The sequence below is a fragment of the Strigops habroptila genome, chromosome 5 (assembly GCF_004027225.2).
Source record: "Strigops habroptila isolate Jane chromosome 5, bStrHab1.2.pri, whole genome shotgun sequence".
NCBI lineage: Eukaryota > Metazoa > Chordata > Aves > Psittaciformes > Psittacidae > Strigops > Strigops habroptila.
In genome coordinates, this window is record NC_044281.2 from 15,375,960 (window position 1) to 15,392,620 (window position 16,661).

At 35.5% G+C, this 16,661-nt stretch overlaps 1 protein-coding gene across 10 annotated transcripts in view; it reads left to right on the top strand.

Moving 5' to 3' along the window:
- The window catches only part of PDE1A (phosphodiesterase 1A), a 219,979-nt gene that overhangs the window by 66,367 nt on the left and 136,951 nt on the right, over nt 1-16,661 (top strand). The window lies entirely within an intron of this gene.

The window sequence follows — 16,661 nt, forward strand, 5'->3', positions numbered from 1 at the left end:
AGCTGTTGAAAGAAAATGGGTTACTTACAGTGCTAAGAGGATTAGATGCATTGGCACTGCCTGTTTCCTCTATGTATTGGGTAGAGATTTAAGCTGGCTATGGAAAGGGGAGTTTCCATCATCTGCTTTCTTTCAAGAGAAAGTTGGTTTGCTTCATCGGAAAGTCACTTTTCAATTGTGGCCAGGGATATATCAGAACTTCTCTGTGATATGCTTTTGAATATTTGCTTTGAATCCTTTCATCACTGTAAGATTATGCACTTTGGGAACCATTTTGCCCCTAGAAACTCCAAAGTGTACATAGTGGAGCAAATATTTTGATCATTTCCTGATGCCACCCATCTTGCCCTGAGTTTTCGCTGCTAGAGATCTCCATCAGTTTGTGCAGACTTCCACTTGTGTAGGGTCTAAGCTGCTCCTTTTGTTTGTTCTGTAAGTTCTGTTATCGCTAGGCTCTTGGGTTGAAACATTTCCTTTCAGCTGCCTCTGGAATGGTTTCATTAAACAAACTAATGTAAATAACTAAACATTAGTGACAGTCAGTACATCAGCTCCAGGAAATAAGGTTCGTGCTTCTTGAGGAGTAGTTAAAACAATAGTTGGAGTTTGTGGTATATCAAAATCAAATGGAGGTTAAGTGTTTGAAAACCATGCATCTTTCAGAGGTTGGTGCTAACCTACCTCATGACTGGTGTGACCGCAGGACAGAGAGTGCTAAAATACTTGTACTTAAAAGCAGCAGGTTACATTATTAGATACATGCTCAGCTGGTTATTTTTCAGACTTCCCAATGATTTCATTTTAATTATTCACTAGTCTCTTGGAAGTCACTGGCTAGTCAATGTAATAAATATTGTATGGGAAAATTTCAAAGAATTTAATTCTTCAGAGCAGATCCCCGTGCTCAGTTTGTAGTATTAGCATCAGTCATTAAAGAAAAGAATTAATTTTGCTGATGCAGGGATATCAAAGTAGAAGTATGTTTGTGTGTGGTAGGGGAGAGGGACAGATAAGCGGTACTGCCACAGCTAGTCTGACACAGGAAGAATTCTTTTATAAATTGTCAGGAGAATTGTTTCATCTTAGGGAGGGGAACCGTTAATGATACGGATTAGGTATCAAGCCAAATTTCTGACTTTTTAAAGTAGTATATGGTAGTATATCTACACTGAAGTAAAGATGTGGTATGAGTTATGAAGTTAAATCTGTTCTTGCTGATAGAGTCCACAGGACTACAGAGTTTTTATCAATGTATACATGTGATTTCAGTACAGTTTTACTGTATTTTGCGCCAAAAGTGCTGACTGTCTTCTTGAAAGCAGGTCATTATTTCTGAAAGCATATTGGTTTTCATTTAGGTAACTATGTGATGGTGTATAAAAGCTGCACAGTATGTCCTTACTTAAAATGAGTTTTATTTTCTGTTAGCATTTCTTACTTTTTGCATAATAAGCATTTAATTAGGGATTTGGCTCAGAATTCCATGTACATTTAACCTCATATGTCTTGGGGTGTTTTTGTTGGTGTACTGTTTTTTTTATTTTTGTAAATGCAGACTGTTCTATAAGATTGTTGAGCTGAATGCGCTTAAGAATAAATTAAAATCGTTATTTGAATGCCCAGTAAGAAAAGCTGGGTATTGTGGAAGCTTGAATGAAAGGGCCTTTCTATGGATTTTCTACTCTATAGGCTTGCATAGACCTTGCTAACCTAGTGCTCTCCATAAGTGCTGCAATAATGTCTTAGATGTTTTGAATAAAATTAAAACCATACCTAGCTTTCATCAGGTCCATGTGGCCCTACAGCCAAACTCTTCTTTCTGCATGGCAAATGAAAATCCAGCTCTATTTTTTACATTGCAATTGCAGCAGTGCTGAAAACAAGGAGATTATATGGCAGAGATTAATTTGAAATTAATAACTCGATCCTTAGTATTGGTGCTGAGTTTATTGATGCCTGAGTCTATAAAACACAAGCTCACTGAAACAGAACTTACTTGTGAAAATGAGTCCTGTACTTTTCTGTCTTGACTGGAGCTTCTGGTCTTTGAATTAAGACATTTTCAGTATGCAGGCGGTGAACTTCTAATATTTTGTACTTCTTGCAGAAAGGAAAAACAACAAGTGACAGCTAAATAACTCATATAATAGTGTGGCTTTTATAATTCTTTGTTATGTGGAAAAGTAAAACCAAAAGCCATTCAAGCCACTTCTGGAATTCCAGCTGCCAGACTGAAAGGGAGCGTTGTGCACCTTCCACTTCAGAAGGCATCTTACCAGAGTCTGGCCAAGGGGTTCCTGCTCAGACCATTAAATGCCAGTGATTGCACTTTTTCTCTTTAGCTTTTCATACTTTATTGGATGGAATCTTTAGACAGTAACTAAGTCTCCAGTTTATGTGTATTCTGGTGTCAATAGGACCAGAAGATTTGCTGCTTAGGAGAGTTTTGCTTCAGATGCTGATAGAGCATGGTAGTGAGATCTGAAAGAGAAGTGAGATCTGAAAGAGAAGCAGCTTCTTGAAAGCGTTTTGATTCAGAATCCAGAGAACCAGATTTAAAGCTGACCTCTGTATGCTTGCTAGCCTCGCAGTGTTTGGTATTCTTAATCTGCAGGTAGACTTGACTTAACTCTGTGTTCTTCAATATTGTGTGAAATGGTATGCTCTCTGTTTATTGTATACATTGTCTATCTGCAACTTCACTCAATGTCACCCATAGAATAGTCAGAGACACACCCCCCACCCGCAAATCTTATTTTGCAGGTAGGCATATTCTTTGCAAGTAGTTTCTTGTATCCCCACCACTGTTGAAACTTGTATTAGAAATGCGTTCCATTTCTGAGCTTTGAATACATTAATGAGAAAATAACTTGGTTTTCATAGATCTACATATTTGCTAGAATTGTCTCTAAGAGGTCAGAAAATCTCTGAATGGAAAAAGTTAAAATCCAAGGTCCCAAGTGTTTGGAGGATTGAAGTTCACATGTGGTTAGAATACGCTGCTTTATTAAATTGTTACTGATTTTAAAAGAGAATATGTGTTATTGCCACCACTGTCCTAAAACTAATTTGTGCTAACTTGGATGGCAGAAGGGGTTTGAGAAAAAGCATGAGCTTCTTTCTTTGCCTTCTTCCCTTTCTTTTCCTGCACAGCCAACATAATAGACCCTGATTTCTGCAGAAAGGAGAGTCTAATCTGTTTTAGACACTAAAAGGGACTGACTTGCAGTCCCAATTTTTTGATCCTGCAATGCTGCAGTGACAAAAGCCTAGCATTGCATGCATACATATTTTGTACAGGCAAAAAGGGGCCCTATTGACTGATTTGAGGAAACTTGTCTTGATGTCAGGGAAAGTAGAGAAATGGCTTCCTCAACACCTGCTGAGTTATCAGAAGAGAGAATGCTTTTAAAGGCGTCAAAAAGAATCCAGATTAGCAACCTGTTAGGTCTAAAAGGCACCAAAATCAGTAACTTCGGTTAGGGAAGCTCACATAGTCATTCCTTCACCAGATTCGTGGATGCTAATAGAACAGTTTCCAGAAATGTATATGACATTACATATACAGAAATGTATATGTATATTTCCTTCATTTTTCTAAGTAAGTTCCTTGTTCACATTTTATTTTATACTGGTTTTGGTATTTGTGTTTGATTATTGTCCTTTTACATATGCTCAATTTGCCTAAACTATAAAAGTTCAGTGAAAGTTAACTGAAGAGATTATAATTATCAAAACTTAACATTTGTCATAAAAAGGTTAATATATTTGAGTACCAAACAATCAAAGAGAGAAGAAGAGCTAGAATTACAGGTGAATAACTATCATAAAAAATGGCGAGACAGAAATTGTCACTCACCGCTAACTACATTAGGAACAAATGGATATACAGTTCAAGTGGTTTTTACTTATAATGTTGCCTATTTCCACTTTCTCCTAATGTGAAAACTTTTCTTTAAAGAAATATCTTAAGCTCTTAAAAGTAATCCAAATGACAGCTATTTCTAAAGGGAATTTATGTAAAATTGAAGCTGTTATTTGTCAAATATGATTTCAGAAATGCTCTGAACAGAAAATTGAAGAAATTATATAATGATTTACCTGTTGATTGATATGTATCCCATTAGAGCTATAATTACAGTAAGAATTGTTCCATTATAAATTGTGAATGGCTTCTTTTGATTTTTGAAACCAAAGTCTGTTTCTGCTCCTGAGTAGTCAAGGTAAATAATTTATAATTATAACTTTGTAACTTAAAAATATGTATCTAATTAAATTTATAATATGATAAATGTTAGAATTTTCAATGTCTATAGATATTTTAGCTACTTAGCATTAGCAATTTAGAGAACTCTTTTATCCAGTTGTATTAGAATAATGATATTATTTTGCTGTTAGAGAGGTATTTCCATTATCATCATGTACAGGAGGCACAGAATTAATTTTCTGGTTCATACTAATTTTTGCTGAAATTTCTGGCATATATCAGTGCTTTTGGTGGATTAGAGTAAATGCTAATCCTCCAATTTACTGTGGGTAGGTGAATTGCTGTGCTTATAGGAAGCTCTACTAGAAATCATTGCAAATTGAAGGAGTGGTGCGCAAGCCATAATTCGCCTATGATATCATTAAGAACAGCAGCAGCATGTCTTTACAGGTCTCACAGTCCCTAAATAATACAGTATGATATTGAAATTCCTCATTTGTAGACCTTTAAATGTACATACACTGTTCACATATACTTCCAATTAAAATTAATATTTTATCTAGGAACAGTACAATGGAGATTAAAGATAACATTTTGTGAAGCTGACTACTAAACTGCAATTGAATGAAGTCTCAAATTTCTACACTGTGTTTTTTGTTAGCGTAGGCTTCTGACTATACTTATGCTACATGAAACACTTCTAAGATTTCCTAAAAGATGCTTTCTGTGACTATTTAACTTATAAATGTTCAGTTCAGATCTCTGTGTAGAAAGAGATTGCATATAATTCACTGCACAAATAATTACTTTCCTTCTAACTTGAACTCCTTCCAGCTACTTGTGCAGGGGCCCTTGCTTGCCTGGCAGAGCAAGTAGTTATTAGAAATGTTTCTTTCAAAAACTTAATTCTCCAATTTAACTGGTACACATTGAAGCCTGCCACAAAAGAGTTAGCAGTTTCTCAGAGCTGTTGGTCAAAAACTCAGAGTTCATACTGCCCTCCCACATATAACTCCTAGTTTCTGCACCACCTCCACAGCAGAATGAAGTCAAAATATCTGGATAGGCAAAAAAACCCTCTTTTGTCTAGCTAATTATATAGCATTGGAAAAATGCAAATGCCTAAATACTGAAATTACATAGTTACTGGTGGAAGTTATAATAAAAATAGGCATTTGCTTCATACATCTGAAGGAGAAACATAACCTTAGGTTTATCAAAATTGTGTCTGACAGAAGTTTTCCTGTAAGATGTCAAAATAGTCATTTAGGAGTGAACTAAACATTTAGTACTGTTCCATTTTGTTTGCGTTTGCCATCCGATCTGGTTTACTCCTGATATCTTATCTGGAGGATGTCTAGAACAAAACAGTTGCAATTATTTCTGCTCCCATTTACTGGAGACTATTAGAAAACTAAGTGTGCAAAAAACCTCGAAGATCTACTGTATGGTAGCAAGTCCTCCAGTGCTACTGTATTGTTGTTTCTAACATGCAGGTTTTCTTTTTATCAGAAAACCAAGCAAAACACCCAAAGTCCTCAAAAGAAGAAAAATTAACAAACCAACCAAATGGGCTAAGCTTGACCCACAAACTGCAGAGTGGTGGAGTGCTTAATCTCTAGTGACAGCAGATGTTTGAGAGCTTTTTTATTTTTCCTTTTCTGTCTTCCCATACAATCAAAGTTGCTTTGACTCTCTAAAGCAACTTATAGAACTTTTAAAACAAGGCCTTGTATAGAGGAACAATAGAGGAGGTCAGAAATATAAAGTCAATCCTTTAATTTTGCTAAAGAGCTAGAGAAAACAGCAGTTGTGACTAAAATATTTAAGAGAGAAAATTGCACTCTGTTGTGGTTATGGGAAGCTGAACAGAAATTAAGTACATCAGTTATAAAGTTACAGCTGACGATGGAAGTGACTCACTTTTCATGGTCCATAAAGCTTTACAATTAGGCAGTGTTGCAAACTGAAGAAACCAGCCTTCTCCCCAGTCTTTCTTTTCTTTTAGAAAACTGCTTAGATTTACTTGTAAAGAACTACTAAAGGCATTCAGTATCTGTTAAAGGCTGCAGCTGGTTGCAGAGTAATCTGTGGCTCAGACCATAGACATATATTCTCTGAATACATATATACAAGGAATAGTGATCTTAAAGGAGTATGTGATTTACTCCTAAAAGTTTGGGTGACACTGTGGGCCAGCATATGTAATTTTGTAAGTGTAAGTCAAATATTTTTAACGTGACATGTTGTGTTTACTCCTGTGAATTCTGCTAGAAAAGTGATTTCCAATCTCATCTCTTGTGAGCTGAGGGAGTTTGTCAGCCAAGTGGTCCCTAAAAGATGACCTTTTTCAGCAGCCATCGCAGATTAAATTGTTTCTCTTGATTCCTTTTTGCCTCCCAACTCTCATTGCTGCCTCTATGCTATCTTTCTTAGCTGTTCTAGTATGACTGATTTTGATCCCATGCAGGGATTTCTTCTGTGTTAAAAATAACCATAATATATATTTTTTTAAAACCTTATGATAAATTTAAATTTCAGTCAATTCCTGGGTTGGATTCCTTCTGTGTTTCCATACCTAGTTAGGTCCTTACAATGGAGGAAGTTGTCTGAGGGTGGGAGTATCTGAAGTTAAAGTGAAAGGAGATTGTCCTGCTTGAGCAGCTTTCCAACAAAATAATCATAGTCTTCAATTGCTCATGTTTTAAGTCTTTATTCTATGATCCTATAAATCCTATTCTAGAATATCTAATAGGAGATCAAAACATGACAGAAATTGTTGATCTGATATGAACTTGTCCTGAGGGTTCAATTTAGTCCCAGTATTTTTGAAAGGTTAACTTTGAACTACCAGATTTTATGAAGATCAAGTACTGCGTCACTCCAGCTTTACGATGCACCAGATAACATCTGTGCTTCTGTAGCCAACAGAAAGCTGGCCTGAAAGAAGGCCAGTATAAACATCTGTGTTGTGTACTTTGGCTAATTCAAGACAATTGTAATCACACATTTGCACCTCAACTGAATCAGTTGAGTACTTCTAGGTAATCTATAACCAGCAGTTGCAGAACTGTAATCTAAATCCTTCTAAGCCTATTGTTTGTCTTTGCTGCATAAAGCTCTGTGCCACCACTGGCAATATTTCGGGCATCTGCCAATCAAAAAAAGGTGAAAACTGCTATCTTAAAACTTTGATTCTTCTTGACCTGAATGCTCTGTGAATGAGTACTTGTTAGCTGCCATTATGCTGTTTAACGTCTGTACAATAAAGCTGGACAGTCATGAAGTTTTATATGAGTTCTTCAGAATGAAAAGAGAAGTGATGCTCATCTGAGTCAGTGTCATAAAATAATGAAATATAAAAGGGATTCCGAAATTGCTTCTCTGTTCGGCAATTTAGGCAAATACCTCTGATTTTAGACATTCCAGAAAAGATAGTATACTTTGAGGTATCATCTGCTGGAGACCAGCAAAATGTAAATCATACATGGAAGCTTTACTTTTTTCGAACCCGTAGTTCTACAAATATGCCTTCAAAGTTTTATTTATTTATTAAAAAAAAAAAAAGTACTTTTTCTCAAGTTTTCCTCACTGATCTCATAGCTGCTGCATGGTGGCATAACTAGATGTTTGTAATCAGAGTAATTCAGCGCTTTTGCCTAGTCTTGTTGCTATTTATTTAATGAGTTTTTCAGCTTTTGAGACTGTTGAATTCCAGCAGTGCAACCTTCAAAGCATAATGCAGATATTATTTGATGCAGGGTTATTTAACAGGGAGAGATCTAGAGGCAGATGTTTGTCTATGCGAGTGCTTACGCTCCATTATCTGTTGTTTGACATTGGCTGCAGTTTGTTTGACCTAACCCTTCGTTGACGCCCCCAGGAAAACAAGTACCCTCCATAAATATCATGCAGACATTTAATTGTTGTGAATTTCTCTGATAAATAGTGTTTGGAGGTTGTTACATTTGAATGGTACACTGTTAGTGCAATTTATGACAGAAAGACACTAAGGAAGAGACTACTGGGTAGTATTTACTTCTTTTGTTCATCTACAATACCGAACTGGTTTTCTGCCTGGGAAAATTGAAATTAAATACCTTTTTTTTTATTTTTTCTGCTGTGTTTTCTGCAGAATGCATTGAAGAATCAACATCTTATGTCATGCTTACCTGCAATTATATGTTTTCTATTTGATTTACTGGGGTTTTTTAATATTTTTTTTTTAATACCTCTTACACCACTTAGTCATATTCATTAGATTTCTCTTCCCTTTTTGTTAAAGACTTGAAGGCTTGAAATTTTTCCCTCTGAAGTTTTTTATTAATATCACTGAATTTCTTTACCCCAAATACACTCAGTTAAGATAACCAAGATACCTGTTTGGCAGAGATACCAAACATGCCAGGCTCAGCTGGAGCTGCAAACAATTGTCTCTTTTGACAGTCCCTTTTTATTATCAGTGTTATTTTCCGATGCACAGGCAACTGAAGTGCAAAAAGCATTACATCATTGGCATTGATTTCTATTAGGGTGGGCTGGAATGCAGAATTCCTGCTCCAAAGAAAATGAAATACATAAAAAACCCTGGAAAAGGCCACCAAGATTAAATCCTCAGAAGAATGAGTATTCTGAAATGTCTTTTGAAAAAATTGAATCAACATCTCTTTCTGGTTTTTTTTTTTTAACTTCCCAGATCATAAACTGAGGCAGCAGTAAACTGGTTATTTGAAAACCAGTGGTTCTAGTCCCTGTGCTGCCAAATATGACCCTGGAGCACAGATCTGAGCAAGCCAGTGGAATAGCTTCCTATAGTATGGCAATCTCCAAGATAGTTATAATTTAATGAACAAATTAAGCTGTGCACAAAATCTGAAAATTTCTGTCAGAGAGAAAGTTCAATAAGAAAATTTCTGACCAACTCTGATTTAATTCTTTTTAACTTAACTAGAAAGACCTTGGATTTTATTGGTAATTGGAAATTTGATGTTTCTCTTTCACAGAAAACTGCTAAAGTATCACAGAAGGTTTTCTCTGATCATGTATTCATAGTTTGGTAATATGGAATATATGTTTCAATGGCTACTAAGCCACCTTCACCAGCCATAATGGCAGTTAAATTTTGAAACCAGATTTATGGGATAATTCCATAACAGTCAGTGGCAGTAAGGAGATATAATGGCCCTGCCATATACTGCTGTGACAAGGAAACCCTGTTTTAGTGTTACATCTTTCTTGAACAGACATTCTTGGCCTTAGTTCTAAACAATTGGCACAAAAAAGAGAGTTCCAATTAATTTACCTGTGATTATTTTGTGTGTGTGTGTGTATATTTACAATTCTTTAATTTATTAAAGAATTGTATTTATCTGTATGTGTTTTACAGATAAAAATGTCAGTTGTGGGATTTTTTCCCCTTCTTTCTATTCTCTGTAAAGCTTAGCTTCATTACAAGCCTAAGTCAATAATAAGAAGAAATTTGTCTCAATCTCTCCAGGCAGCGCATGTATTTGATAGATTTGAGTGGCAAATTATTGTATCATGGTGGAAAATGTTGAGCCCTTCCTTCCTATTCACTTCATGTAGACTTCTCAAAACTGTGTAACTTTTCGTTTATTGAGTTAAATAGTACACTTACCTCTAGAAGGAAAACTGCAATCATTAGATGACAGGAAGTATAGGTAGAAGGAGTGAAAAAAAATTTATACTCTTCCAGATAATATTATTTCTACCAGATACTCTCTGGTTTATGTAAATTTTGTCAGAAATGGTATGTTCTTAACTTAAACTGCTGTAGTTAAAACTTCAGCTTTTTGAGCCTTTTGACTTCAAAGTTCCTTTCTAAGTAGATTGATTTAATATTGCTTGTTTCTCTGGAAATATTAAAAAATATTTGTCAAAGACATGTCAAAATGAAGAATGTTAATAACATACACATGTAAATAATTCAGCAATAACTGTGACAAAGCTTTGCCTTCGAGAGAGAAATATTTAATTCTATTTTCGGTTGTTCTTTTCAGTGGTTCAGTTAGCCATTATGTGCCTTGTGCAAGTTCCACATCAAAAAGGGATTCCCTCTCCACTTGACTGCTAGAACATCCCTGCTGTTCCAGAAATGTTTAAATACATAATGCATAGAAGTAACTAGGCATGAAGTGTTAAAACATTTTGGTTCCACCCGCTTCTGAATCTATATAATTAATGTTTCATACTTTCTAATTAAAAAAAATATGATGCATACTTAGTAGCTTTCTGCTGCTAAGTAGGTCGTGTGAGATGATCTTTTTTTAAGAAATGAAAGATTGGTAATACATTTCTGTCCTGTGAAACAGAAATTGAATTTCCAAGGATGCCAAACAGACAGTTCATGAACATGTGGCCCAAGCCTTATAACTCATAATTCTGGTTTAATATACCAAAACTTTCTGGTTTTCCTCACCAGTACTGTATTGTTTTATTCTTTGGTATTCCAAGAACACACACCTATACCTCTGTTGTAGATCAAATGTTCTTTACAGGTTGTATGAAACTGAACATTGGCTAAGAGAAAAATGGTTTGCCTACGTAGCAGATAGGGACAAAAAGGTTTAAAAGTGAACGTACAACAGCTGCAAGTCTGTTTTAGAGCTGACTATGAGGTAAACACAGGATATGAGCATCCCAGAAGATTATGATAGTTTATAGCTCAATCCAAACTTTCGGAGTTTCTTCTATCACTGTTACAGCCTAAGCCAAAGTTTGTGTTCAGAGAGCCATTTAGAAGACTAAATTGTGATAGATTTAATATAACTATGACAAAGCATATCCTGATGTTTAGAACTAAGATGGTATTAGAATTCTTATAGAAAATCTTGGCTTTGATTTGGGCCTCTAATCATATTTCTGCATTTTCATTAGAATCTTGCATATCTATTAACATCACATGCTGCCTGCTACAGACTTACTAAGTTCAACACTACAAAACATGCTATAAGATGTTATTATTACTTTCCGGAAAAATTAGGTGGCTAAGGTGGGCATAAGCCATATGGAACCATCTCTGTCACCCATTTCTTTCTTGACTTACACTCAGCTTTGACCAGATTCATTCTGGATACATGACAGAGTCAATGTTGTTTTAGCATGAGGTCGTATTTAGCCTTCTAACACTGTGCATATCATCTTCTCTTTATGATAAAGGGTTGTATCCAGAATGTAGTTGTGTGTAGTTTAAAAATATCCTTTTATTCACATAGAAGATGAAAGTAAAATATAAATAGTGCATAGCGAGTTAATGAAAGTGTATGATTTCCTTTGAGTTTCACTTAAGACCTTTTAGTTTGAAAGTTCAGAACATTTTCATCATCAGTTCAGTGCTAAAATCATCTCGGTTTGGGAGAGGAGGACTCAGAAGTTGCAGAGTCTTTGAATCATGTTACTATTTAAGGAAACATGATTATTAATAGGACTTCATTTTTAAATACTCTTCAACATTTATCTTTATATGTGAAATGTAATCTCAAATATATTCTTAGTTTGAATGACCAAGGGAATAGAATGAAACTTCATACTTTGGGACAACAGCTTCAGTAGAGGAAGATTTCAAGAAGAAGAATCTTTAGGAAAAAGTAGAATTTGTAGAAACTTTAGACACTAACTGCATTCTTTTCATTCCCAGTAATGAAAAACAGTATTGGACCTTTACATATGGTGACTCTGCATTGAAATAGAAAAGTACTGTGTAAAGCTCCATACCCACAATGTAAAGTGACAACAGATGTGATTTCTCACACTAAAATGCATTCTTATCATTTGACAATGATTAACATTATGATGATCCTCTTGGCATGGAACTGAAATTTTTCTACATTGTGCAAGCTATATTAAATCTGTCTTTAGCTGGCACCCATGCCTTACTGAAGTTGGCAGACGACCACATGCATGGGATCAATTCCAGCTTTATACATGGGCATGAGTGCAAAAATCTTCATATGATAGTTCACTTCTGAAAATTAGCTGATGATTTTCACAAAAGGGGAGCTGCATAATACAGTTCTATATCTCAGCAAAAAAGTACTTCATGGCCCAGCTACGGGTTCTACTTGCTCAGTCATCTGCTTTTATCCAATCCGTTAGAATCTAGTAACATTTAAAGGCACTCCAGTTCCTGTCTGCATGGGGTTTTATGGTTCAATCTGAAAATCTTGTAGCTTTGCAAGACTGCAGTTCAGAGATGTAAGAAAATGTTAAGATCCAACATTCAATTCATTCCTTCAGGTAAAATGTGGTGTTGGACTATGCATTTGTCTGAAATGGAAAATGTGAAATAAGTTTGGGGTTTTTGAATGAGGAAAAAAAGGTATGTAATAGTTTTTGTAGCATAATTAACATAATACAGCCTATGTCATGACCGTAGAGCATAGACCGTAGAACTTCAGCCTGTGATTTGTCCATCAAATCCATAATTTAATAAAATTAGCCTGGTTCTGGTCTCACACCAGTATAATTGGAGGCTATTGAATTACAACATATAAATTAAACCTCAAACCAGATTTACTTTATTGTGAAAAAAGAGCACAGAATTTCATAGATGCAGTGGAATTTGGCTAAGGCTTATTGGTTACTCCTTTTTATGAACACTGGGCTATGTCAAATATGTTATAGTTTTTCAGAGTTAGTTACTGGATGTGATTCTTCTTTTCTTAATTGCTAAGTGAGCAAGTCATCTGATAGGACAAGAATGATTCCCTGAAGCTCCTCTTCACTTTTTTTTCCTTTCTCCCCCCGCCAGAGGAAAGAAACATGTTTACCTCCCTTTGTCTATCACTTGGCTGCAGCTATAGTAGTAACACAGAAACAGATTGCAATAAATTTGCTATTTATTGCTATGATTTTGGATTTTTGCCACTCTCGCTAATGAGCTATGTTTTTGCAGATAGACAAAGTAAGGATGGGCTTCTCAGCAAACATGCACTCAATTGTATCCTGATTTGTCATTAAATTTATTTTTAACAATAAAATCAGCAGATTGTAATTTGTATTATGATCATCACGGATAGATCTCATCATGTTTAATGCAACTGTGAAGCTTTGACTGTGCAGATGAGGGAATTTAGACACTGAAAGAAAAAACAGTTGTACGGCATCATCTAAAATTTTATTTTAGCAGTTTTTCTGTAGTGATTTGAGGAATGGGAACAGGGAAGAATGGAAAGATAGACTGGAAGGGACAGTTTTATCGAATGCCACCCCCCACTTAAACCAAACAATTACATTGCATTCCTTTCTAGTGCAGCATGCAGGTAGCATGATAGGCACAACATTGTACATTATTTTGTATAATAGCAGAAGATTATACCACATTAAGTAATGAAGTCTTAAATGTTGTACTCGCATTTTTACAGGTAGCCGAAGGCTTCTCACTATACGCTCAGCACTGATAAAAGTGTATATAACAAATAAAAGTTAGAAGTTTTGGTTTTTTCCCTTCTGAGTTGCCTCAGAGGAAAGTGTCAGAAGCACGAAAGCCTTTATTGCTTCACTTCATGATAAAATCCAGCCTTACCATTGAAGGAATGAAAGGATGCTTTTGCATTATTGCCCTCTTACAAAAATCTTTCTTCCCATCACAAATATTTCAGTTTCCCTATGCTTCTCTTCCTAATTAACACTGAAAGCTGTTCCTAACATTGTGAGTCTAGAAGTTGCCATTCTTTCATGTGTAAAGAATTAAGCCTACCAGTTACACATGTAAAAGAGATGTTTTACTCAGTAAACTATCTCTGTTCCAAAAGTAGACTGCTAATGAGTGAATATAGGCTGCCATTTTTAATTTTAAATTTCATTAGCCACAAAGCGCCGATGGCTACATATATGATTGCAGCTATCCAGATTGCCCTGTCTCTGTAAATGAATTATGAAAGTGAAAATGAGAAAAGCATTATCTGAGCAGCAATATATTACCAATTATAGTAATGTGATTACACAATTATAACACTCCTTTTCAGGCACTTGTACCTCAATGGAAGGTCGCTTTTTTCTGTTCACATTAAAACTTTCCTAACAGATTTAGTAAGCATAAAAAGGTTACATTTAACCTGTGGAAAAAGTTATTAACACCAGAAGTTATCCCACTTATCTGTGTCAGCTTCAATTCACAGGTTTGAGTACAATGACATGTGTTTGCTCGAGTAGTTAAGCTGGTTTCTTCTCTTACTTCCTCATGCTTTTTTGGAAAGAGGAGTTACCTTTAATTCAGATTGCTTGTAGCAATCCAGATAATTTCAAGGATCTGGTTTATTGGCACAGTTAAAGGGGTAATGGATGTGGCATGGAGGAGAATGAACTGTCAAAGCCAGGGTACAAGTAGTAATTCATTGCTGAAACTAGTGTATTGAGAAACAAAATCCCTAAATTGTATTGAAAAGAGTTTCCTTCATTGAAGCTGACAAACACAAAGAAATGTCCCCCTGATGCCGTTTGCAGCAATGCCAGTGCTGAAGCACTGTTAAAAGAAACCATGAGATTGCCTCCCCGCACCCAAGTGCAATTGGAACAATAGAAAACACTGAATCAAGAAATCAGTGTTTTACATTTGCTTGGCACGATGCTAACTTAATCAAGAATGAAATGGCTCAAGGATTTTTTCCATAGAAATAGGACAACAAGACATTCTGGTACCACTCCCAGAGTATGACTCACAAAGAGAAAGCAGCAGAGAAAGAGAGTAGGTTTTTTCCTTTCACAAAGCCACTCACTTCCTTTCAAGGTTATGCACTTGTTTTTGTTTCTAAATATGTTATTTGATTCTCTTCCTATTAATGTCTGAAAAAATAGTCTTAAAGGTAGATGACAGCAATATTTATGGAGCTGATTGTCATCCCTCTCCATTTTTGTTGAAAGATGCATGCTACATTCCTTCTGTGTTTAGTCACTTCAATACAACGTGAAATGCTGACATGACTGTAAGTTCTCTTGACTCCTTACTAAATGGGGTTGTTCTAGCAAAACAGACCAAATGATACCAATAAATCCTTTCTCAACATTCATTCATTAGCATTACGAAGTATTGTGACGGCAAGACTTCTTTTGCTGGTTAAGGTATTTATCAAGCTAAACTGAAAGGCTTTTTCACCCCTCTGCCCCTGATAGTAATCTTTTATCCGTCAGCCTCTAAACAATATACACAAATAATACACTCAGATTACCCTCCACTTAAAAATACTGATCAGTATTTTTGTCCTATTCGTTACAGAATGACTAGGTTTCAAAGTCCTAAACTCACATTTAGTTGCAGTTACTTGGTATTAGGTCATTGTTTCACATTCTTGTTAATGTTGTGTTTCCTATCTGCTGCAGTGCGTTGTCACTGTGTTGCTCATGCTGTCTACATACATGGCAAAAACTTTTCAAATATTTCAAAGTAGTTCTTTAAGCTCCAGTAGCACAAAAACTTTAATGTATCTGGGACTATAAAGCAAATGCCTGTTCTGAGAGCAAGGTAGTGAACGAGTAACTGACCTAGAATAAAGGCTTCATTTTTAGTTTCAATTGATTTTGGTCATTTCATGGTGTTTTGCTAGCAACAGCAATGTTAAAATGTTCTTTTAACATTCCACCTCTCAGAAAAAGAGGCTGAAGTAATATGAATGACTGGTGATGCTGAGGGGCTTCTTCGACAGTAAAATCTGGTAAATAAACCTAATACGTTTCAGATAAACATATATTGTTGGGACTCTGGGAAATGTGCAATTTTTGTGTAGATGGCTCATTGCTATCTCTTCGCATGAACAAAAGTATTAAAAGGAATAGTTAAGACAAAAAATGGAGAAAGAAAAATATTTTTTGAAACGTGAAATATATATCTTAACACAAATTATCAGGATTTATTAATATGCCTGATATCTTGCTTTACAAAAGGAAGTAAAACAGGAAAGTGTTGCTTGCATTCATATTACCACCATGAGACGTGTCTCTGTTACTACTGTTGGTTCTGTATGTACCTAATCACATGTATAGAACTATGAGTTGGAGATGATGTGTAGTGAGGGCTATAGCTGAGGGCTGTACACTCTAGATAATTCCAGTATCTGCAATCTCAAGATTAATTTCTGTGTTGGGTTTTCATTTTAAAGGAACTTCCAGCTTTTTTATATTATTTCTTTTTCTCATCTGTTTTCATATCAAAGATATTAAAACCAGCTAACCAAATCACTTGACTAGAAGGTTATATTGAATTCTTCTCACCTCTACTCCTGCTCGCCTCTTCATTTTTTGATTTTTCTGTGTTTCTCCTGATATATGTCTGCATGAGACTTCATTTCTTTGGACTGACTTCTGAGGCCCCTGAAATCTAGAGTCAATGGTAAAACTGATAAAAAGCTAAAATTCCCATCCTATAAGAAATGTTAAACTCTGTAGGCATCTTACTGGTCTGTAAACTGTTTCTAGGTTGGGAAGTTCATGCATCATTTAC